Below are 25,257 nucleotides of genomic sequence, written 5' to 3' on the forward strand. Positions count from 1 at the left end.
CCTTATTGAGGCAATCTTTTTCGAGGGGAGGCGTAGTACGCATTCCCTCGAATCGATGTCGAAGCCCAGGAATTGTACTGACTGGGATGGAGTGAGAGACGATTTTTGCATGTTCACCACGAATCCCAGGGACTCTAGTAAGTGAACTACAAAGTTCGTCTGCGATCGTAGCCTGGACGCGGATTCGCAGAAAATCAGCAAATCGTCCAAGTATACGAGACAGCGTACGCCTCTTGTACGGATGTGAGCCATCACCGGTCTCAATAGCTTCGTGAAGCACCACGGAGCCGAGCTGAGGCCGAATGGCAGGCAAGTAAATTGGCATACCCGTCCTCTCCATCTGAAGCGGAGAAACTGACGGTAACTTTTGTCCACGGGGACCGTGAGATACGCGTCTTTGAGGTCCAGGCGCGTAAACCAGTCGTTCTTGTTGAGAAGGTCTTGTAGAAGATGGATGCCTTCCATCTTGAAGTGTCTGTAGGCCACAAAGGCATTCAGCTGTCGGAGGTTGATAACCGGCCGATACTCGCCTGTCTTCTTCTTTACCAAGAAGATATTGCTTATAAAGCCTCCCCCGTCTGGCGCGTATTGAATCGCGCCCTTCTCGAAGAGCGAGTGGATCTCTTCGTCCACCAGTCGGTTTTGTTCTGCCGACATGTGTATCGGGAGGGGGAGAGCGGTTTGGACAGGCTGCGCGGTAAAGTCTATTACGAAACCGCGCACCGTCTGGAGAACCCAGGCGTCTTTGGTGATCCGTTCCCAGTTCTGGAAAAAAGAAGACAGGTTGCCTGCAATAAACTTTGGGACATTTGTTCGTATGGAGGGACTCACCATTATTGAAGCGGCCGCGTCCGCGGCTCCTGAAACCTCTGGACCTTCCTGCGCCTCGAAACGTAGAAGGCTTTTGTGAGGAGGACGGGAAGAAGGTTGACGTCTGTGGGAACGCCCTGGAACCTGAGGTCCAAAATCGGCTGGCGGCACGGTTCCGCTGTCGGCCAGCCCTTCCAAAAACACCTCTTGCGGGAGGAGCGTGGAACACTTGTCTGAGGGAGGTCTGGGCCTTGTTTAAGGTCGTGAATAAGTTCACATGCCGTTTTAGCTCAGAAATGAAGGCATCGCCAAATAGTAGACCCTTGGCTTTAGGTCCAAATTCCTTGGCTCCCAGTTCCAGGAGCTTGCTGTCTATTCTGATCAGTGCCGATCTGCGTCTCTCGACGCAAAGCGCTGCGTTGGCATTGCCCAGCAGACATATTGCGCGTTGGGCCCATTCGCGTATGATATGAGGGTCCAGTTGCGATTCTTGGTTGAGGGCCATGTCAGCGTGATACAGCATCTTAGCTATGGGACCCAGCAGATCCAGCACTTTGTCTTGTGCCGCCTTTATGCCCTTTTCAACCCCTTTGCGCGGGTCTCTGCCCGAGCGTGACATAAAGGCTACCATAGTGTCATCAAATTCTGGCGTTAGTGCCACCTTGTCGGGGATCAGGGGCCTGGGGCATTCGGCCCGGAGGCGCGTCCGTACCTCCTTTTCCAACGGCTTGCGCAGCCAGTAATGTATAAATTTTGCCAGATGTTCTGGCAGTGTCCACTCCGAGGAGCGAGGGTGTCGGATGGTGCATGGGTCAAACAACGGCATCCCCTGTTCGTCCATAAAGACGCCATCTCCGGACGGATCGGCGGAGTGGCTGTCATCGACCTCTTTGTCCAAGAAGGTCTCCTTGACATAAGTCGAAGAAGTGGGTGGCAGGTCCTGCCATTCCTCGTCGTCCGAGGGTGAACCGTCCCGTTGCCATTCATCCACCACATTCAGGCTGCGTGGATCGTAGGCATCGTCCTCGTCCGAGGACAGGGGTGCGAAGGGTGCGGGTTGTTGGTCCGCGCTCTTGACCCGTTTGGCGGGCATCTTGCCCTTCGCCTTGGCGGAGGGGGGGCTCAAAGGCTTTCTGGGTCTCTTGGCCTTGGACACCTCAGAGCCCGACGCCTCCATGCGTTCTGGAGGGCTAGTGTCACCATGGCTGTGGGGGAGGGCTCGCAAGAGGGCCTTTTCCACAGAAGCCGCTACGGCGGCATTGATCATGGCCTGAAAGTCTGTGCTTTGTGTATCTTCCATGATCAGATGTATCGTTAGACCTGTGGGGCGAGAACAAGGTTCAGTGGGGAGAACCGTGATGGTTTATCGTATGCAAAATATAGACAATATAGTCGGGTCTCGCTACGACCGGGGTTAACCGGCGTAGGGATTGCATGTATAGAAGGCTTTTATGCACGTAATCTTATCCAAAGGGCTAAGTTGTTTAGAATTAGGTACGCCCTCGTGCATATTCTCGGGGTTCACCCCGGGTGGTGTGCCGTGGAAACCAGAGGACACCCACATCAACCAAAAACATGGGCCGTATCGCCCTGCATGCGTAACTGGGGGGTCACCCCAGGTGGTGTGCCATGAAAAAATACCCAGAGGACACCCACATAGATTTCACCCTTGGGTGTAGTATAGAGGTATGACCCTGTAAAGGGTAACCATATAGAATACCCTGGATGGGTAAAGTAATCACACACAATCTCCTGAGGGAGGGAGTATAGGGATATGTCCCTTTAAATTGCTGTATAATATCCAGCGATAACGTGTATCATATAAGCCTTCAAATACCAGTGTAAATATATATATATATATATATGCATGCACTCTTCTTTGCCTCACTGAGGCAGATATACATAAACCTGTTAGACTTCATGCAGCCTTAGGGGCAGACTGCCCGAAAAAATATATAGTTTTCCCCTGCACCTTGTAGAACGTAGGTGGTAGGGGAGAGAGCGGGAAGTCACCCTGAGGGTGATCCCCGGTATCGTGGCGGCGGTCGGGTGAATACCGAGCCGCCGTGAAGTACAGTAGACGGCCGCCGCGGATCTCGCGAGAACCGCGAGATCCAAGATGGCCGTCGGCCGCGTGGAGAGAAAAATCCCGATCGCGGCCACTAACAACCCGCGGAACGCGGCAAACAAAGAGACAGGAATAAGGTACAGACCCCGGCTACCCTCAACCCGTCCCCACCAACCCCTGTGAGAGAGCAGACAGGTCCGCGCGGCGAGCGAGGCACGGGAAGCCACGCCGCCCGCGGATCGTCTGAAAGCAGTAAAAATAAAGCACAGTGTACAGGGGCAGGAGAGAGGGGAAGAAAAACGGGTACAGGTAGGCAGGGTGAAGGAATGAAATAATTACAAACAGTACACAATAACAGAAAATGAAAAATCAAATGAGATGTAGTACACTATACAGAATAACAGTAGATAATTGATATGAAGTACCAGGTAAAAAATACTCTGACCTGTTGATGGCTGGAGCAGCAAAGAAAGAGGAAATGATATCATAGACAGCCCCTTTTATGGGCAGCATATCTTTTCTCTGATTGGTTGTTACTGTTTCTATGCTGCTGGAGTTTTCAGTAAAGAAAGATATGCAAATATGAAGCCTCCTGTCATGTGGTAAAATTTCTCTTCTTCTCTATAAGTTTCTTTATGCTGACTGTGTAAAGGCAAATATTGTAACAGTGATAGACAGGGAGCCAAGATGGAGGCATGGTATGTTTACTTTCATTTATAAGTCGCACTATAGCAAAGAATATATTTAAAAAAAAATAGCCACATTAGCTCGAGCTATGGAGTTAGTATGAAGGAGAGCAGGAGAACCTTCGGTGAGAGCTCTTCCCTATCACTAACTTTTTGGCATGGGAATCTATGCTATTGACACATGCTTCAGCACTGATAATTGTTTGAAGGTTTTGGGAGGGATTAAATCTTATTATTATGTATATTTAAAGGGACACTTTAGGCACCCAGACTACTTTGTCTCATTCACCTGGTATATGTGTAATGTCCCTGTCAATTTAGCCCTACGCCTGAAACTGCAATGTTTGCATTGCAGGGCTTTAAGCCTGCCTCTAGTGACTAACATACAGCCCCTAGAGGTTCTTACTGGCCTTTCCCTGAGTTTGACTCCATTAAGCTGTGCATGAGAACGTCCAGAGTCTTCTAAAACCCCACAGGGCTGGTGTCGGAGGAGGAGCCCTACCTGGATCAGAGAAACATTTGCGCTAGGGTAAGGTATGTTTTAAATGTTTTTTTTTAACTCTTGCTGCTGGGGGGGGGGAGGGGGGGAGAATAAAATTAAGGTGGTGAGGGGGAGGGGGAGGGTTAAAGGGACACCATAGTGTTAAGAATATGATTTTTCCCACCTTTCATTTAAATACAAATTCTAATTTTAGTGAATGAACCTGTGCAAATGACATTGATAATACTGACAATGCTCAAAACAAACTACAAGTTATCAATTCTCTTGTTGGTGAAAACATTTGATTAAACTGATCAGCATATTTTAATAAATATGAGCTCATTTTGTTGAGGTGGTTTTAAATGGCACATGTTGTGGGAACTGATATGGAGTCATGCATTTTTTTTTTTTACATTCTTTATTTAGACTTGACCAGCAGACAGTGCTGTGTACGATGAAAGCTGATAGAGCAATAGTTTGCCAACAGTGGTGACATTGCATGCAGTATTAAAAACGTATTAATAACAGAGGGCTCAGTAGTTATTGTGCAGGTATACAAAAGTTCAGGGTGTGAAGAACATATTTGGTACATACCAGTTTTGGTACCCATACAACCATGACCTTTAGACAATAGGCGTGAATGTGAATCACTAGCCCATCTGTGGTGTACCTATTGGATGTCATCCTCACCCAATGGCTATCCACTGTCTGTCGGGATCAGGTCATCTTTATGTTATCCACTGCTCAAGTATTTTACCGGTCTGGGTGTATTCCCATCCGGAAGAAGAAGAAGAGGAAGAGAAGAAGAAGAAGAAGAGAAGAAGAAGAGAGGAACAGCAGAAAACAGTGTTCACCAAGAGAGCAGAGGTGCGGGTTTGAGCTATTGACCTTCTGGCCGCTAGGGCAGTTTTGTGGATCAGTTTTTGTTCTGGTTTAGTCCATCCATTGAGTGGTCTAGGTGGTAATAGCATCCACGGGTCAGACGTCAGTGGTCCGTTGAAGATGTTTGTTATTAATTTGCTAACTTTTCCCCAAAATGTTTGGACCCGAGGGCAGTCCACCATATATGTTTGTACGTGCCTCTATGTCCGCGTAGTCTCTAATATTTGGTCCGTCTGGGTTTTGTGCATGTGGTAGAGCATGTGGTCGGAACATCTTTTTATACGATTGTTATTGCATCAAAACACTTATCGAGATCTGCCAATTTGCCTCCCAGATGTCTTGCCAGTCAGTGCCCTCTAGTGTCTCCCCCAGCTCTGCTTCCCACTGGTCTGTGTAACACAGTCCCCCCAGTCTGTTGTGTTGGTGCATAAGTGTGAATAGAGCCTAGTGATGAGGCATTTTTGGTATGTTTCGTCATCACAGATCTTTTTGAAGAATGTTAGCTGTTTTCGGGCTGCCTTTTTGATGTCTGAATTTTAGGAGTCATGCATTTTTAACCAAAACAGCCAAACTTAAAAATATAAATATATGAAGAATGTAATATTTTTTCTGATTTTACTATGTTGGCATACAGTTACAAATACCATTTCCAATTCTTTACGGCTCCCTGTGTGATAAAAATAAAATAAAATCTGAAGTGTCCTTAAAGCCAATTCTGCTTGCAAATATATACACCCGGGGTGCACAATATACACCGCTGCTCTGCACCATCTATTCTGGTGTTTTAATGGTTACATTATTGCTGCTCATTTGTATTCAGCCTGATATGGTTGCATTGGTTAATCACTTATTATAATCATTTTATTAGTTTTTAGCTTAAAATTATATATAACAGTTATTAGCAGCCATGATGTAATTTTCCATTGTAACAGCACAGACGATAACAATTTAACAAAAACCTAAAGTTGCAGATCCTGTCTGTTGAATAAAGGTCACATCTCTTTGAACAGAATATTTTTCCCGTTAAAAGTTAGAAAGTGCTAATCATTTACTTGTTTTGGACATAAGGCCAGATGTTTGGTTCATTGCCCTTAACCTGTTGGAATCTGGAATTTTTGTGTGTTTTTTTTTTCTACTGCAATATATTTAATGAACTGCAATCAAATGTATATATTTTGCAACAGATCAATATTAAGAAGAAGTGTCCCTTCCCAACTCTGCGTCAATTTTTGGCATAAAGGACTATACTAAGAATTCAGTGACTGAGGAGAGCAGGAGAACCTTTTTAAAAAAAAAATTGTGTAGGGACCTGTTTATTCCAATACTCATGACGTTTGGGGTGTCGGATTTTATTAATATTTGTGTTTGAATTCTGGGTTACCCCCTAGCATTCAAGTCCTTACAACATGATGCTAGGTCCAACAAGGGGTGACTGTTTTCCTATTCTGAACAGGAGAGCCCTCCTACAAGTGGTTCTTCTGCTCTCTGTCACATCAACTACAGTGCATGCAGTGGGGAGTTTGAAGCTACCTTACTACAATACCCACTCTTGAAAGCAGTTTTTAAGGCATTCTATGTCTTGGCAACACACATTTCTGTAGTGTCAGGTATATAATCATTTATTTTTAATTTGTTTATTTTCTCCTTCACTCTATCTATACACTGCAAAAATGTGTCACTTCCTATATTCATGCTTAGACTGGCGTTCAGAGGCTTACCATCATTAAGACACTGGCGTGCATTAACTAAATTGGGAATTATATAAAATGGACAATGGAATTCCAGCCTTTACCTAATGCAACAGAAATGTTGAGTTAAATCTCAGGGTGATTATTGTTTGTAATTTTGTTCGCTAACAAAATATACGCTTTACATACTTAATATAAAACAAATTCTGTACTGGTGGCTGAATCAATGTAAAACTGTCAGTATAGTGGAAGAGAGATTAGCCAGGATTCTACCATGGGCAAAAGTGATCTGTGTTCCGGCGTTTTGGTAAAAGTCGTTAAAATGGTATTGGCTACTGTGGCGAAACCGACCTCGCCACGTGTCCTTGGAGGGGGCTGATTGCCCGCCTCTTGCCTTTGGACTATGGACCAGACTTTATGGGAATGTGATACCCCAGATAGCCATACCATGGAGCCTATTCATATAATGAAAGACTATGGGAAAGACTTTAGCTCCATGGCAATTGTACTGTGTGAGTAGGATCTGCGCGCTATTCGGTAGTTTTGTGCGTGCAGATCCCAGCTATCTGGGGATAGGTGAAATGTCTGTGTGTTATGTGTAAATGTGACTTTATGTATTTTAAAGTGTTTTATGTTGTTTTGCAACCATGTGGTTAATGGAGTCTGCCTTTAGTCCTGGGTAATTGGATTACTTCTCCAATTAACTCCAGGGCAGAAGGGAGGAAACCAGGGTGCATTGTGGGGATGTTTTTCTGCCAGCCAGAAAGGAACAAAAGATACTTTTAGTAACTTTTGAACCCCTGGTCGGATTCATGCCATTTTTTAATATGTTGTTCCTCTGAATGGATTGATTGTGGATATGTATTTTTATGTGAATGTGATGTATGGTTTTAAAGTTATGAAAGTTGTGTAAAAGTATATTTTACACTGTATGCATAATGGGATTATGTGTCACACTAAGGGGAGGGGATGTGTGGGAGGTAACATCTATGTCATTGGTTCTTTTATGCCTCCCCCTGGGTGTGGCCTGTATGTGTGAGTTGGAAATAAAAGCCAGGCTGGATGAGCCAGTCCAGAGTTCCTGTTTTACCCTCAAAGTGATGTGTTGTCTCATTATTGGGGGAAGGATTTATTGCATGCTGTTCCAGTTGACTGCTAGGAGTACAAGCCTATTCGTATGGTTCCTATTTAATGGTCTACAGCATTCATATGCTTGGGAGAATTTAAAGGTTTCTCGGATTCGGTGATTGTGGTGTCTGCCAGAGTGCTTGGAGTCCTCAGGAAGCACTAGGAGCATCCATTAACGGAGGTACCCGGTCGGGGTGCCAGGCGATCCGTTACAGCTACTATTTATTTACTTTGCTCAGTAGTGTCTGTGTAATATAATCTGAATGCAATAAAATAAACAGTAGACGAGAGTGGAATTAAATGATATTTCTGTGGTTGGGGAATCTCAGGTGTGATAGCCTGCCTCTTAATTCTCTCTCTCTCTGGGGGAAATGGGTCAAGGCATTTATCAAGGCATACTATGGTATCCTGAATGTAAAGTGTTAAATGTTGAAATCCATTCTACTGGTTTCCATGGTGAGTGCTCCTTATTTAGCACTTTGCCCCCAGAATATCACCTGTTTTTGCCTACATGAATCTCCTCCTGGGATGTAGCTTAATGAGGCAGAACATCATACTGTGAGATATTATACTGCTTGTTTGCTCTATTTATCTGTGCAAAAGAGCGTTCACTGGAGAGATGTGTCTTCCGACTCATAAGGGGAGATTTATTGAAGTGTTGCAGAAAAATCTGCAACTTTTTTTTGACGAGGCTTTATGGTGTGAATGATCAATTCGTGATTTTTAAAAATAATTGATTACTTTCGCACATTTTTTGTGTGTTATCTTTTGCAAAGTATGTTCCCTTTATTAAAATTTACAAACAAAAAAAAAGTATTCTATCTCCTGCTGTTGTCTTACACCAATTCTTTTTTAGAATAGAAAGAGGCAGACATGATGCAAAAGCCATCACGATACACAAAGAAGAAAGGTAATACTTTTTCAGGCTGCTTTTTAATAAGAAAATTGGATCAAATAAACCCTTACCCCTCCTCACCCCTCAAAAAAAAAATTATAATAAAAAAAGATTAATTTCATAATATTTTAATAAATCTCCTCTATGGAATTCTGCACAGATTTTACAAAAACAGGAACAAAACACTCCATCATTCATACCGGAAGTGGTAGACAAGGGATGGAGGTTTCAAGTCTGTAACCTTTCCCCCAGCCCCTGGAGCCATTTCTGGGAATGCACCTGGAAATTCACAATGAACAGTTTCAGTTATATGTCCCACAGGATTCTAAAATCAACGTATTTCTGTGTCCTTAACTACATTTAAGATAACGACACTTCCTTTTATTATGTCATACATAGGCTTGCATTTTTAATTTGTTAATTTGCTTGCTGGTGAAGCTGTTAGCAAACTTAAGTGAGCTCCACGTTTCTCAAGATATATCTTATTTTTTTTTTTTTATTGTGTTAAGCAATACCATTTTTAACAACAAGATAACTCCAACAGACAGTGTTCTAACAATGCCAGTGTTGCTTGCTTATCTGATATCAGATGGGTTAAATATATGCCCATTCACACCTGGGAGGATGCTGCTTTCTGTATTACATTTATGGAGATGCCTGCTGAGCATGGATAGCATATAAAATGTTAAAGTACTGGGAGAGTTATTACTGTAAAAAAAGGTTTAAAGCTACATAATAACATGTCTTTTATAATCTTAATATCTGTTTCCAATGCATTTTGTAAATGAAACATAAAAAGGTGATATAATATCTGAAAACGATGAAAGGCTGTGTGATTCATTAGCAGAGTTTGCAGTCACTGACTTTTTATAATTTGCTTTATGATAGCCTCTTTGTGGTCCATACTGTCCACACACCTTAAGGTTCTGATTTTCTTTAAAGGAACATTTCAAACAAAATAACCAGTGCTGCACCCTGTTGACAAAAGTATAGAATTCAAGCCGTTCTCCTGGCACCATAACCACTGTAGTATGCTGTAGTGGGTATGGTACTTGGAGTTTCCGTTTGAGGTGGAAGACTATAAGCTGTTCGTATTTTCAAGTTAATTGTTTCAAGATTAGCTTAACAGCCATTCAGCATTGAGAAGACTTCCAGGCCACTTTACCTAAGCACCAATTTAGAAATATAAAAATATTATTGACTAAATATCCTCTGAACAAATGCTAATTCCCTGGTCCTTGTCCTCTTTAGATCACCCTGTATAAAAACGTTGACCCAAAGGATTGTTAGGATTGAGGTATTTTGGGAGCCTTTATTACAGGCAGGAAAATAGTCTTCTATACAGATGCCATGGTTTTAATTTAATTTAATTTGAAATGAGGCAGAGGTTTGGGAAAAGGGGGTATAATTTGACTCTGCTTGTGACCAGGATATGCCACCACCTGCTTCACAGACTGAGGATTGTCTACTGGTGGCACTTGGGTCAGGCCAGAAGTGGGCAGATAGTAGATCACCCTATAAATATTTACTATACAGCACGTGAATGAATTAGTATAATATAGGTGCAGGATTCAGGCACTTCCACTACACTAGAAAATGCCAAATGCAAACTCGTACAAAATATATACAATAAAATACGCACACAAAAGAGTAGCTTGCTAATGAATTATTCAAGAGAATTATTTCTGAGAATGAGAATTATTTCCTTTCTCTTCCTTTTTGGGACTTATAACAATGAGGTAAAGTCTACTATATTGAATTTCAGTGAGCGTGACAGATCAAAGAATGCTGTCAATGTCAGTTAATAGTGTCAGTGTCTGTCAATGTCAGCAATAAAGAGCCAAGTTACAGTTCTTTACAAAAAACTTTAACAATAAACAACAGTACAGAGTCAGTTACAGAAAAAAAATGATATGTGAATATCTACTTATTTCTTAGTAATACAATTGTCATGCTGCAAAATGGGTAGCCAAAAAGCAAAAAAATAAAAATAAAATAAACCAAAAAAAAACTAAACTGAACAAAACGAAAATAAACTGTAGAATTCTGATTTCTAGCTAATAGTAAATGTAATGGGGGCAACCTAACAGGCTTCCTATTTGAACAATATCCCCCAAAAGCAGGGTAGAATCTCTAGCATATATATCAATATGCATATATATCAATATGCATATATATAACCATTGCTGCAGTTTCTTACAAAAATAAAAATAGAGGGGAAAAAAAGAACATTACAAAAATATTAGAGCACACCCAAAACAAACAAACAACCAACAAAAACTTAATGGTCTGTAAGAAGTAATAGCTGAATAGAATATGAACAACAAGCAAGGCTACGACAAGGGAACATTTCACCCAGTCCTAATTTGTGGACGCTTGTAAATAGATACTCCTCTAGGTGTTTGTTTTGACTATTTGCCGATGGAACCACATGGATAGTGGCATCCTGATGCCAGTCTGTAAGCAATCTTTCCTTAACAGTATTTGAGGATAGTGCATGGAAATACCTCTGTATCCAAACAGTTGAGGTATTGGTTAAGCGAGCCTACATGTGGCTTCCTTATGGCAGCAAAGGTAGGATCCTGGGGGCTACACATATGGACCAAAGTGGTCCTTAAAAGACCTCCCAGAGTCTGCCTGTGTATGAGGAAAACATGCATAGTCAATATGATATGATTATGTACCTTAGACATCTGAGAGAGACCAAAGAAGAGGCTAATCGGCAAAATAGCATTGCAACATAAAAGTTGACGTGAAGTAAGTATTTTTGCTTTAAAGGGACACTGTAGGCACCCAGACCAATTTAACTTATTAAAGTGGTCTGGCTGCAGTGTCCTAGGTCACTTAACCATGAAAAAGTGATTATTGCAGTTTTTAATTAACTGGGTTAACGCCATTTCTAGAGGAGCTCTAAATTGGTGTTGTATAGCGTATTGTGGTCGACACATTGTTCCTGCATTTCTAGAGCTGCAGTGGGGATAGGGAAGAATCTTTACTACAATGCAAGACCATGTAGAAGAACCCATAGCATGGGTCTTTTGACAGTGGAGTGGGCATAGTGTCACACACAAAGAGAGATTGTGACCCCACTACTGTGGCAGCAAAGGTATACAGTTAAAACAAAAAATGTTGCTTACATAAGCTTGAGACCTATCCTTGGGTTATTTAAATGTAATTACAGTACTCTTATTGAAAGAGGAGCATTGGCATCACTCCTGCTTTTCTTATGATCGATCTAACCTGCGACAGATTTTAAAAAACTGAAGCTAGCATTGTTTTTGAGCAAGGCAGAGCTTTTAGTGATAGGAACTACAGTACACAGCTGGTAAAATGTAGCCACAAGAATCCCCCAAACCACAAGTCCCAAGTAACCCTTCCTCACCCTTAACATAATACCTTCCTCATCCAAAGTCTCCCCAACGTGGCTTTTTTCACAGTTAACCCCCAGTGTCAGTGGTGTAACGAGTGTAGAGAGGGCCCTAGTGTAAGAATTATTTGGGGATTGCCCTCCAGCGCCATAGTGGCCAAAAAGTAGATCCCCGCTTGTCATACAACTTCTACCATTTGCCCATCCTCGCTTGGTTGTATTTTTGAGCAGCGTTTGTGTTTGAATGTAAGCATGTTTTTGTATGAAGTATGTTTGCGTGCATGTAGGGGTGTATTTGTGTGTAGTGTTTGCATTTGCATGCAGTTGTGTGTTTCTATTTCCTGTTGCATGTTTCATTATTGACATACATCCTGTTCATACATTTCACAAATAAAATATGTGATGAACGGTGTTTGCGTAAAATATGCAGGAAATATTTACACATTTTGGGAGAAATCAGTTGTAAAATGAACATCAAAGGACTACAAATATATTCAATGTTATGGGAAAAAAATATTTTGTCAAGATGTTATAGGAAAAATGAAAAGAAAAACTCAGATTGAGAAAATATTTCTAATAAATTAAAGCCCTGTCATATTGTTTGCCTTTTAATTTTCCTTTCCTTATGACGTCTGTATCTTAATGATTATACTCATTCCCTTGCCATTTGCCTTTATTTATATTATCTTTTCTTCCTTGCACTGGGACTTTTTGTTCTCATTTTCCTATTATATCTGCTGTAGGGGTGTATTTGTGTGTAGTGTTTGCATTTGCATGCAGTTGTGTGTTTCTATTTCCTGTTGCTGTTTCAAAGCAGTGGTGTACATGTGTAGTGTTTGCATTTAAATGTGTTTGTATGTATTGTTGGCGTTTGATTGCAGGCGTGTGTTTGTGTCTGGTTTTGGTATTTTAGTGCAAGAGTGTATTTGTATTTAGTGTTGGCGTTCAGGATGCAGAGGTTTGTTTGTATGCAGTGTTGGCATTTAGAATGCTGGAGTGTGTTTATATGTAGTGTTGGTGTTTGAATGCTGGGATATATGCACATACACTGCCACACAAATACATACACGCACAAGGACACACTGAAATACACAGATACACACAGATGCACACACACAAATACACACACTGAGATACACACTGACACACACACATATTGACAAAGCTAAACACAGACAGTCACATACATACACAGATACACTGTGATGCGCTGTGGTTTCACATCTAAAAGGGGGCACTGTTGAAAGGCCACAGCATCTGACAGGGCCCCTGATCAAAGGTAGTCATCAGTTGGCCTTAAGTGAGTTGGCCATCTGGTGGGCCCCCCTCAGTTTGCGGGTACCAGTGTAGTGGCACAAGCTACACCAAGTTAGTTCCACTGCTTCCCAGTGTCCCTAACAATCCTAACCTCAATTCCTCCTTATTTTTTCCCAACTGTAAGCTTCTGTAACTCTAAAACTCCCTTTCCTTATGCTCTCTCAAACACTAGGTACTCCCCAAACATAACTAAACCATTTACATCCCGTACTATAAATATCTTTGTAACCCAGAGTCTCTCTAACCCCATTGGTGGGTTTCCATGGAGAACAATTCCCCAACATTAAATGTAAAACGAACCGTTGTCAACTGAAACATAAATGACAGAGATACAGCTCAGTAAACTCTGGAAAATGCTGGAAACCTATGCTAGTGGGGTCTTGATGTCTCCATGGAATGTAGCTTAACACGAGTGTTAACATGTTTCATTATTGACATACATCCTGTTCATAAATTTCACAAATAAAATATGTGATGAACAGTGTTTACGTAAAATATGCAGGAAATATTTACACATTTTGGGAGAAATCAGTTGTAAAATGAACATCAAAGGTCTACAAATATATTCAATTTTATGGAAAAAAAAATATTTTGTCAAGATGTTATAGGAAAAATTAAAAGAAAAACTCAGATTGAGAAAATATTTCTAATAAATTAAAGCCCTGTCGTATTGTTTGCCTTTTAATTTTCCTTTCCTTATGACGTCTGTATCTTAATGATTATACTCATTCCCTTTCCATTTGCCTTTATTTATATTATCTTTTCTTCCTTGTACTGGGACTTTTTGTTCTCATTTTCCTATGATATCTGCTGTTGCTCTTCTGAGATTGATTTTGCTGAACTATTAAAATTGATTGGTAATTGAAGCAGAACCTTGCTTTAAGCTTTGCCCATTGTCAACTTTTCTCAACTTGACTGCTATATATATATAAGGAAAACTAGTCCCTACTTTTACTTGTGTGATTTCTAAAAAAACTAGAAAGCTCAATAAAAAAAAAAAAAGATTTTGTCATGGAGAGCTAAATAGAAGCTCAAATTACAAACAAACAAACAAGCAAACAAACATACATATATATATATATATATATTTTTTTTTTTTTTAATTTATAAAATATTTCACCAGGATGGATACATTGAGATTTCTCTTGTTTTCAAGTATGTCCTGGGTCCGCAAAACATTGAATTGTTACAATAGGATACAATATTACAAAAATACAATATGCAAACTATATATATATATATATATATATATATATATACACACACACATATATAAATTTAATACATAACAGGTAATAAATATATTCAACCATGACAGGTGCATTCTGTGCTGAGGTATATTGCCATAGATCTCTTAAACTATATATATATATATTTCCTGGCCATATCCATGGCAGCACAACATTGGGTAGCTCCTCCCTATCCCCATTGGACAGGAATAATAATTAAGCCGTATAAGTACCACCTCCTGCCCCTCCTTCCCCAGTCTTTTTTTCCTGTCCTATCCCTAGGACATGTCGGTCTTTTCAGACTGCTAAATTTTCTTTTATGGCTTACCTGAGGATTAGTTCCTCTGGCCCTTGGGGAGTTCACCCTCTCTCCCCTGGGAAGTCTCCAGTATACGGCCCTGTGCAAAGGTGTCCCCCTGGAGAGAACCCCTTTAGTGACCGGGTTTTTTTTCCTTCCAATTTCCCAGTGGTAACATGGAAAGGAACATGGAATGTGGCTGGATTCCGGTTTGGTATTTTCCCACCAGGATCAAGGTAATATGGTTTTGTATTTACCTGCTGGTTTTTTTCTTTCATTTGGAAAGTTTTCCGTAGAAGCGTTCTGGGGTCCCCTGGTTTCATGTTTCCCTGCACGGCTTTCGGGAGTCTCCTGTGCGCCTGCGCGGCGTGTAGGGGTCTCCTGTGCGCATGCGCGGCGTGTAGGGGTCTCCTGGGCGCCTGCGCGGTTTTCGGGGACTCTGGGACGCATGCGCGGCATTCGGTACTTTCTGGCGTTCGCATAAACGCGCAAACGCCATGGTACGTATTAACGCATTCGCGCGCAAATCTATTCGTTTGCTTTCTAATTAGCCCGTTTCGCGTGTCTTTTCGGTCATCTGCGCATGCGCGATGACGTCAGACGCCCTCTTAAAGCGCCAGGCCTCCTTTTTGGTCAGTTTGAATTTTCAGCTTCCTGGAGAGTTTCTGGCACCGTTAAGATCTGTGGATTGTTGGTTCTTCGCCTTTTTTCTTCTAAAGTAAGTTTTTTCCCAATTTTTTGGTTGGTTTCTTGTAGTTTTTCTTCTTGGTTTTAGTTTCGCTGTTTCATCTATTATTTATAGATGGATTCGCGCTCAAGATCTAGGGAATCGGAGTCTTCTCATCATAATAGGTCACAATCTAAGCGATATAGGTAAGCCATCCATTTTTGGAAATAATTTATATTGATATTATAGATAACTAAAAGAGTGGTAATGTACTAATATTCACGTTTGGTGTATTACAGTGATAAAAGTACAAAGACTTCAGGATCGTCCAAAGGGAAGTCGCCCAAAAGGACGCTGTGTATATCCTGTGATAACAGAGCCATAGAAGGGAAACGTCTCTGTTCGAATTGTCTCTCAGCAGCTGCTGGACCTTCTCAGTTAACACCGGACTTTAGGCAGCTTATCAAGCATGCAGTTGCCCGGGGCATCAGAGAGGTTGGTAAGACCCACAAGCGACCTAGATATTCTGAGCCGTCAGATTGGTCTCCTGATAACTCGGAGGATGAGTTTATGGACACAGCTTCGCTGAGAGACTTGGCTTTTTCCTCGGAGGAGGATGCTATGCCTGATCCTGACTTCCTGATACCTGCGGAGGTGGATCATTTGATTGCTCGGGTCAGAGAAACCCTTACTTTGAAAGAGCCCTCGGAGGAGGAACCCTCTACATCTAACCGCTATTTCTCAGATCTTAGAAGGAAAAGAGCGGCTTTCCCTGTGCATACCACTATTAGTGACCTTATTAAAGAAGAATGGTCCAGGTCTGATAGGAGATCATCTGCAAAAGGGAAGTTCTCCAGATTATACCGTTTGATCCCAAAGATGCTGAAACATGGGATCTTCCACCCAAGGTTGATGCTGCGGTGGTTAGGCTAGCCAAGCGCACTACCCTGCCAGTGGATGATGCAGGCTCCTTCAGGGATCCAATGGATCGTAAGATGGAATACTACCTGTCTAAGTCCTATGTAGCCTCAGGCACGAGTCTCCACCCTGCCGTTGCTCTCACGTCTGTTTCAAGAGCTATGAAGGTTTGGCTGCAGGAGCTGGAAGGGGACATCAAGAGGGGCAGGAGCCGTTCCTCTATTGTTGATGCCCTGAAGGATATGCGTCTAGCGATTGATTTCTCTTCGGAGGCCGCATTGGATCTGGTGAGAAACCTTGCTAGAAATATGTCCATCTCGGTTTCCTCCAGGCGGGCACTCTGGCTCAGATCTTGGGCGGCCGATGCTTCCTCCAAGAATAGTTTGTGTTCTCTGCCATTTCACGGGAATATGTTATTCGGCAAGAATTTGGATGAATGCATTAAGAGGGCGGCTGAAGGAAATAAAGCCTTTCTACCCCAAGAGAGGAAGTATAAAGGATCCTTTCGCGCCCGGAAAGAGTTCCATTCCTTTCATGACAGTAGGTCCTACAAGCCTGGTAGGGAATACTCCCGATTTCAACCGAGGAGAGGTGCCCCTTCTGGGAACAGAGGAGGCAGGTCACGCGGGTCATCTTCCTCTAAGGACCCGAGGAATCTATGACTACATACGGCCCAAAACCGAAGGTGTCGGGGCTTGTCTTCTCCAGTATCTTTCGAAATGGACCATTTCCACAAGCGACGTTTGGGTGCTGGATATTATTCGGAGAGGTTACCTGCTAGAATTCTTCAAGCATCCTCCCAACAGGTCCTTTCACCTCACAAAATGGCCAGGAGACAAGGAAAAGTGCATGGCCCTACAAAATTTCATCCTTTCCTTGCAGAAGGAGAAGGTCATCGTCAAAGTGCCGGCAGGCGAAAGAACTCAAGGATTTTACTCCCACATCTTCTTGACAAGGAAATCCTCAGGGGGTTGGAGACCCATTCTGGATCTGCACAGACTGAACAAGCATCTGCACATTCGCAGATTCAAAATGGAATCTCTGCAGTCTATAATAAAGGTTGTGTCACCCAACCAATGGATGCTGTCTATAGATCTACTAGACGCATATTTTCACATACCCATTGCCCAAATCCATCAGAAGTTTCTGAGGTTTGCTGTAGAAGAAGGTCATTTCCAGTTCAGGGCCCTCCCCTTTGGACTGAGCACAGCCCCAAGGACGTTTACAAAGGTCCTGATTGTTCTCATCGCAGAGCTCAGAAAGCAAAACATTGCTATTTACCATTATTTGGACGACGTCTTGATCTTAGGAAACGACGTGGATTCTGTGACATCCCAAGCTATTACCAGCATTCAGTTTCTGCAAGCTCACGGCTGGAAGATCAACACCAAGAAGAGCCACCTCCACCCAACGCAATCTATGGTTTACTTAGGTGCCCATTTCGACACTCTAAAGGGTACTGTCCAGCTCTCATCAGTAAGAATTCTGAAACTCAGGAGGTTATTGAGGAGAATGCTGAAATCCCTGGTTGCCCCTGCAAAGGCGGTAATGAGCCTCCTTGGTTCCATGTCCTCCACAATAGGTCTGACGAGATGGGCTCAGTGGAGAATGAGACAATTCCAAGCCAACTTCCTGAGTCGTTTCTTATCCGGGAACCTGTTCCAGCCCATCAAGCTTCCCCTGAAGGTACGCCATTCTCTGATCTGGTGGCTAAACAGAAAGCACCTATCCAAAGGTTTTCCATTAGGGGACATCGCATGGAGGACCGTGACAACGGATGCCAGCCAGTGGGGTTGGGGCGCTCATTATCTCCACGACTTTGCGCAGGAAGAATGGAATTTCAAGACAAGCAAGGTTCATTCCAATCTGCTAGAACTTCTGGCTGTCCTCAAAGCTTTGAAACACTTCTCGATCCATCTCAAGGGTCAATGGGTGAAGATAAGGACGGACAACTCCACCGTAGTATCCTATGTCAATCACCAAGGGGGTACCAGGAGCTGCAAGATGATGGAAATAATGAATCACCTGATGTGGTGGGTTCAGAGAAACCTGGCAGGCATTATAGCCATTCATCTCCCAGGGAAAGGGAATCAACTGGCGGATTTCCTCAGCAGATCCAGAATAGATCCGGGGGAATGGTGCCTAGCTCACAGGGTATTCCGCATGATTGTGGACAAGTGGGGTCTCCCTCAAGTGGACCTTCTAGCCTCTCGGGCCAACAGAAAGGTAGCCCTTTTCTTCACGAAAGAAGAAGACCACCTGGCACTGGGAAGGGATGCCTTATCAAGCCCCTGGAGGTTCAGAATGGGCTATGCGTTCCCCCCGTTTCCACTAATTCTACCGCTCCTGAGGAAGCTGAGAACGGAGCAGGTGTCTCTCATCCTGATTGCGCCTTATTGGCCTCGGAGACCTTGGTTTCCTCTGCTTCTGAGTCTTTCGGTGGAACCTCCTCTCCCACTCCCCAAAGTTGCGGATCTTCTGTTCCAGGGTCCTGTAATGCATCCAGACCCTGTCTCTCTCAACCTTATGGCTTGGAAACTGAAAGGAACCGGCTGTTGAATAGAGGATTCTCCCAGGCCGTTATTGATACTATGCTGAGGGCACGTAAGCATTCCACTTCAGCCACTTATTATAGAGTATGGGAAGTTTTCTCCAACTGGGCCCTTCACAGTAATGTGGATGTTCAAGATCCCTCCTCCTCCAATATTTTGGATTTCCTGCAATCTGGCCTTGAGAAAGGACTGAGCTATAACACTCTCAAAGTACACATTTCAGCCTTGTCCGCCCTGACCAGTCATAGATGGGCACTGGACTCGGATATCATCAGATTCATCAAGGGTGTCCTTCAGATGAAACCTCCTATTAAACCATTTGTCCCATCCTGGAATCTCCCTCTGGTTCTGGATGCCATGAAGTTGAAACCTTTTGAACCATTTGATTCAGTTTCCCTACAGGTTCTCTCTATTAAGACTGCCTTGCTAGTGGCCCTAGCCTCTGGCAGGAGAGTTTCTGAGCTTAGTGCTCTATCCATCAAAGAGCTTTTACTATCTTCCACAAGGACAGAGTGGTCCTCCGTACAGTTCCGGTATTTCGACCTAAAGTCACTTCCTCCTTTCACATCAACGAGGATATTGTTCTTCCATCTCTGAGGTCGGACGCCCATGAAATGGGGAATTCTGCTGACCTGTCCTCTCTGGATCTAGTGAGATGCCTCCGGATGTATATTGATAGGACTTCTGATTGGCGTTCTTCTGACAGTCTTTTCGTCCTTCATAGCGGCTGTAAAAAGGGCTCACAAGCTCCCAAATCTGCCATTAGCCGATGGATAGTAGCGGCTATCATTCTGGCTTATCAGTCCGCCGGATATCCGGTCCCTGTGGGTCTTAAAGCCCATTCCACTAGGGCTCTCTCTTCTTCCTGGGCAGCCGCTGCTAATGTCTCCCCTGAACTCATTTGTAAGGCAGCTACATGGTCTTCCTCTAACACTTTCATTAGGAGCTACCAGATTGATGTTAGAGCAGGGTTGTCTGATCAATTTGCTAAATCAGTCCTGTCTGTATCCAATTCCTGATCTCTGTGTCTGTCACTTGTTGTGGTGTTAATACACTTTGCATTTATAAAATTTTTGAGTCTGTGTCTCTTTCCCTCCCTGGTTTATTGCTTGGGTATTACCCAATGTTGTGCTGCCATGGATATGGCCAGGAAAATGGAAAATGTATTCATACTTACCGTAATTTTCTTTTCCTGGTTATATGCCATGGCAGCACAAGGGTCCCGCCCGGGGCTATTGCTGGAACACGTGACTGGGGAAGGAGAGGCAGGAGGTGGTACTTATACGGCTTAATTATTATTCCTGTCCAATGGGGATAGGGAGGAGCTACCCAATGTTGTGCTGCCATGGCATATAACCAGGAAAAGAAAATTACGGTAAGTATGAATACATTTTCCATTATATATATATATACACACAGTGACAAACATTATTATTATTATTTTATTATTTATTATTTTCTTTTCTTTGGTTTTTACTATATATTGGCGCTGATGTGTATTGTAGTCCTTGCTGCTGGCCCAGCAGTAATGGGACTAAGCGCAGGACTTCTCTTTTTGTATTTGTATTTACTTTGTATCACACAGCCTGGTTACAATGCTGCTGCCCATCCCAGGTGTTCCCTATTAAGGGTTAATAAGTATAGGGGTGTATATAAAAAATACCCCTTTCTGTCTCATTAGAGATATCTTTGCCAGAAGCTCAAGGAAGCAGGCTGAAGGGTCAGTGTTAGGACCCGCTTAGGGGGGTCTGCCTTGACGTTGGCTGGCGGGCATTCCCTCCAATGGCCATTGGAGCAACTAAATGACCTCCATTTGTCTAAATATACATAGGGATTAAGGAGAAAGCGCAGGTAACATTTTCTTTTCATTATTTTAATGTTAGTTACATGTTTTTTGGTATATTAGCCACCCTGCAACTTCCCATTTGTAAACTGCAAGATATATCTATTAAAAGAGAGGTGAGATGGGTGGTGGAGTCTAACTGTTGACTCCATGACTCCAACTGTATTTTTAGAACCAATTAGGGTTTTGATGCCCGATTATGTACAATGTGCACCATGATTCAAAAGAAGTTTAAGTAGAATTATTATATGTAATTTAAAAAAAACAATCTAGCAACAAAAGTTATAGATGGATTATAAAATTTCATAAGAAGCAAAATATTTTTTTTTGAGTGCAAAGCCAATGAAATAGTTTGAAAAAACAAAACAATAACGCTTTGTTTTACAAGGCATATAAGGCTACAGTTGAGTTTTTTTGCAGCTAATTTGCTTACACCGTGTACTGTTCCTTCAGTGATGAAAGGTGTCTCTATTTTCTGAAGTATTATAATTGAAAATCAAAAACAATAGTTGCATAAAGGTGATAATTCCAATCAGAAGATTCATTCATAAGCCCTTAGGCCAGTAATATCAAAAATCAAGTAAACTTTCAAGAACAAAAAAAGAACCCAGAAGAACAGTTTCATATAAATTAGGTCATAGTAGCCATGGAAACATTTCTTTAACATCAGTGAAGTGGAACCTTTTTATTAATACATCAGTTTGGAGATATCTAGAGGACATGCATACGCAAAGCAGAAAGATACAGGGAAAATATGTGTGTGTGTGGATATCTGTCTATATTTAGTTATATATGGAGAGTGGAATCAGTATCCGAATATTGAACATATTTGTTCATCATATAACTATCAGGCAAATGCATGAGTACATTCACACACTGTTCCCCTTGAGCATTCATGCATGTATCCGCATTATTTGGTTCATCTTTCTAATACTTGGGAGGACCTTATTTGTCCAATGATCAGCATGAAATATTAATTCCTTTAAGACTGTTATATCTGTTAACATGATAGCATCACGCTCTTGCTGTGGATTTTTCAGTTGCACGTTCGTGTTGCGAATCTCCCATTACACGATATACCAAAGTTTCTCTATTGGATTGAGATCTAGTGACTATGGAGGCCAGTTGAGTACATTACTTATTGTCCTGTTTGTGGGGCCAACTTGAGATGGTGGGGGCTTACTGCTTTCTTACATGGTGTGTTTTCCTTATAGATGTTGCTGTTACAAAATGAGCTCAATGTGGTCATAAAAAGGATACATATAGTGTACTACAATACTCAGGCAGCATCATTTAAACAAGTCTTATTTATTATTAAAAGGCTAAATGTGTGGCAAAAAAAATTTTCTCCCACATTTACACTACCAGCCTGATCCATTCACAAAACAGGAATATGCCGAATGCTGACCCTACAATATGGATTTTGGAGCAGAAATTAAGATCCACCAGAACAGTAGACATGTTCCCAGTGTTCTATTGCTCCGTTTAGAGTTGCCCACTAACCTAAGTTTCCAGATCAACGTAGTGCTACCAAGCTGGTCTTCTGATGCAGGAGGCAGTTCTAAGCATTCTGCACTATTTTCATAATTTCCACGTGGTGACATTTTACCATAATGATGGCTTTTTTTTGTAGATCACTTTTCTATGAAATGGTGAACCCAACAAATAGTAGCTACTAATCTGTCCTAATATAGAAGTGTTATGGAAAATGAAAGGGACAATATGATTAGCTGGAATTTCCCAGCCAATCACCAAGCCTTGCATTTTTGCTACAGTCAGCAGACTATCCACCATCTAATTATTCTGTAATCTTGTAGTGATGAATAATGTTTATTCTTTCATTTTTGTTTTCTAAAGGCCATTTTCAAAAGAATGTAACAATGTGGTTTAGAATAACTTAATACAGTGCTATCGTCAAAGCATGCACAAACACAAATTTATAGAACTCATAGACATTGTTCTGAAGATGTTCCTTGGTCTTTATATCTGTCTGTGACATTTGAACATTTAAAAAAAATATCAATATATTTAAAAGTTGGAAGAGTTTTTTTTATCCTCATAAGTAATTATTTTTGACATTTAGATTTTTCTGTTCTGTACAATGGTTTTGCATCCCACGCAATTTTTCACTAAGGTTATGTAAAGACCATGATCATTTGACTTAATTTGGTAAGTGTATTTGCAACAAAAAATACACTAAGAGACCTACGCAGTGTCAAATGTTATTTATAATTCAGCATTATATTTGCATATTTCTGATTCATACATACTCATGTAATATTTTCATCTATTTAGATCATTAGAAAATCATCTGATACTGGCAGCCAAGATGGCTGGATGTACACTCTGAGTGCTTCTGCATACATGCCTCCTAAATAAGTTTTTTTTGTGCACAATCATCCTGCCTGAAGCATCACCTGAGCTTTGAATTGCCAGATACCGAGTGGGAATCCGTGGAGATGCAATTTTAGCTGTTCCGCTGCCTTCTAATATTGCTTGCACAAGCAGCCTAGTCTGCCTAGCAGCCTGCTGACCAGGGGACACCAATGTACCGATGGGGGATATCCTGGTCCGCACTGGAGGCACTCACTGCTTCCTTACAGCAAAAACTCCAGGTGAACCGAACACTGCATGGCGTGTCTATCCAAGATGGCCACTGCACTCCAACATAATCCCCTACCGGAGAGCTCATCACTCCAGACCTGGAGAGAAAGATTTGATGCCTGCTTTGAACTGCTGTGTCAGGAGTTTTGGAGGCAAATCCAGAGCAGAAGCCCTGAAGCTACCATGCCTGTGGAGTCTTAGACCCAAACTACTGCGCCACAGGGCCGATCCCACTCTGGGCTGGGAACCCAAGTGAAGGCACTATCTACCAATTGCCAGATCACACAATGGGTTCTTCGTAAGCCAAAGCTTTCACGGACCTGCAAATCTGCTTCAAACATCAGGAAGATTTCTGGAGAAGCTGGGTTTCGGAGCTGCAGAGTGCGGGCGCAGCACACCACTTATGACAGGTAAACATGAAGCCTGTCTGGAAGCAGAACACAACATGGGGGAATATAACGATTTCAGTCCAGACATGGCTGCAGACTGTCTAGCATGGCCTCTTCAAAAAAAATAGGGATATAGACCAGCCAGGTGTATTGTATGTACAATAAATACAAAAAGATAATTACCCTTTTTAAATGTAAGGTATAACAAAGTATTCCTCTCAATCCTCAAATACAAGTAGCAAAAAACAAGATATACCTAAGGACATAAAACGGAGAAAGAAAAACTCAAGGGTAATAACGTAAATTGTAAAAGCCCCAGAATTCAAGGTTGCCCTCACAGAGTAGCTGAAAATTCAGGCTGGTCAATAATATGTAGATTTCAACAGATCCAGCAGTGTTCAGATGTCCAATGATTCATGTAAAAAGAATTAATAGGAACAAATAGGAAGAATTAATAGTGCAACACTGATATAAAGTTGAAACACACGCTTTAATGGTTGCACTTACAAAACACAAGTAGGTAAAAAACCCATCAGTACAATCCTATAGTCCCCGGTCCTGGTCTCAGTAATATAGGATGAAGTAGTCCTCAAAGGTGCCGTGAGCAGGAATAACGAAACAATAAAAATGATAATCACAATAAAATTTAAATCCTCACTCTACGTATTTCGTCTAATTACTTTAGACTTTATCAGGAATAGTAAAAGTGCTAGATAGTGCATGAATTAAAGTGCTATGGTCTGTGTGGGAACCGGAACCTCCTTTTAAAAGTCCCCTTTTCATGCAGCAGATCGCTCTCAGACAATCCTTCTGTTCCTTCACATCTGTTTTGGATCCGTCAATTTGCTTTATCCATATATGGAGTTCCGGTCATTGTCTTTGGAATGCAAATGCGTTCCACCTACCCGGAGGTCGTGGATGTCGGTCCGCAATGGATGATGACGTGGGTGATGTGTACCTGGAATGCAAATGCGTTCCAAATCGTCCATGCGGTCTACCCATATTGGTGATCGATGAATTATCACAGAAAGTCCTCAGTGAAACATAGAGTCCCATATAATCACATAGGGAGTAATAAACTTAACAAAAAAAAAAATTAGTAACCATACAGAAAAAATAAAAACTTGTTGTATCTATATACGAAATCCATAAATATAAATAATGTAAATATATATATATAAATTTATGTATAAACTCAACAAAGTGCATACTTCATTATACCAAGATGTAAGGAGTGAATACAGAAAACACGGGAAGTGGGTCAACCACTAAAGGGTAAGGTGGGGACACAGATCGAAAAAGGAAAAAAATAAAATAAAATAAAGAAAAATACCAAAAATCTAAAAAATCTATGTGTATGAAGTATACAACTATAAAAATCAAATAGTGAATAAATAATCAAAAATAAGAAAAAATTATGAAAAAATATGAAAAA

Source organism: Pelobates fuscus, chromosome 4 (assembly GCF_036172605.1).
Source record: "Pelobates fuscus isolate aPelFus1 chromosome 4, aPelFus1.pri, whole genome shotgun sequence".
Lineage (NCBI taxonomy): Eukaryota > Metazoa > Chordata > Amphibia > Anura > Pelobatidae > Pelobates > Pelobates fuscus.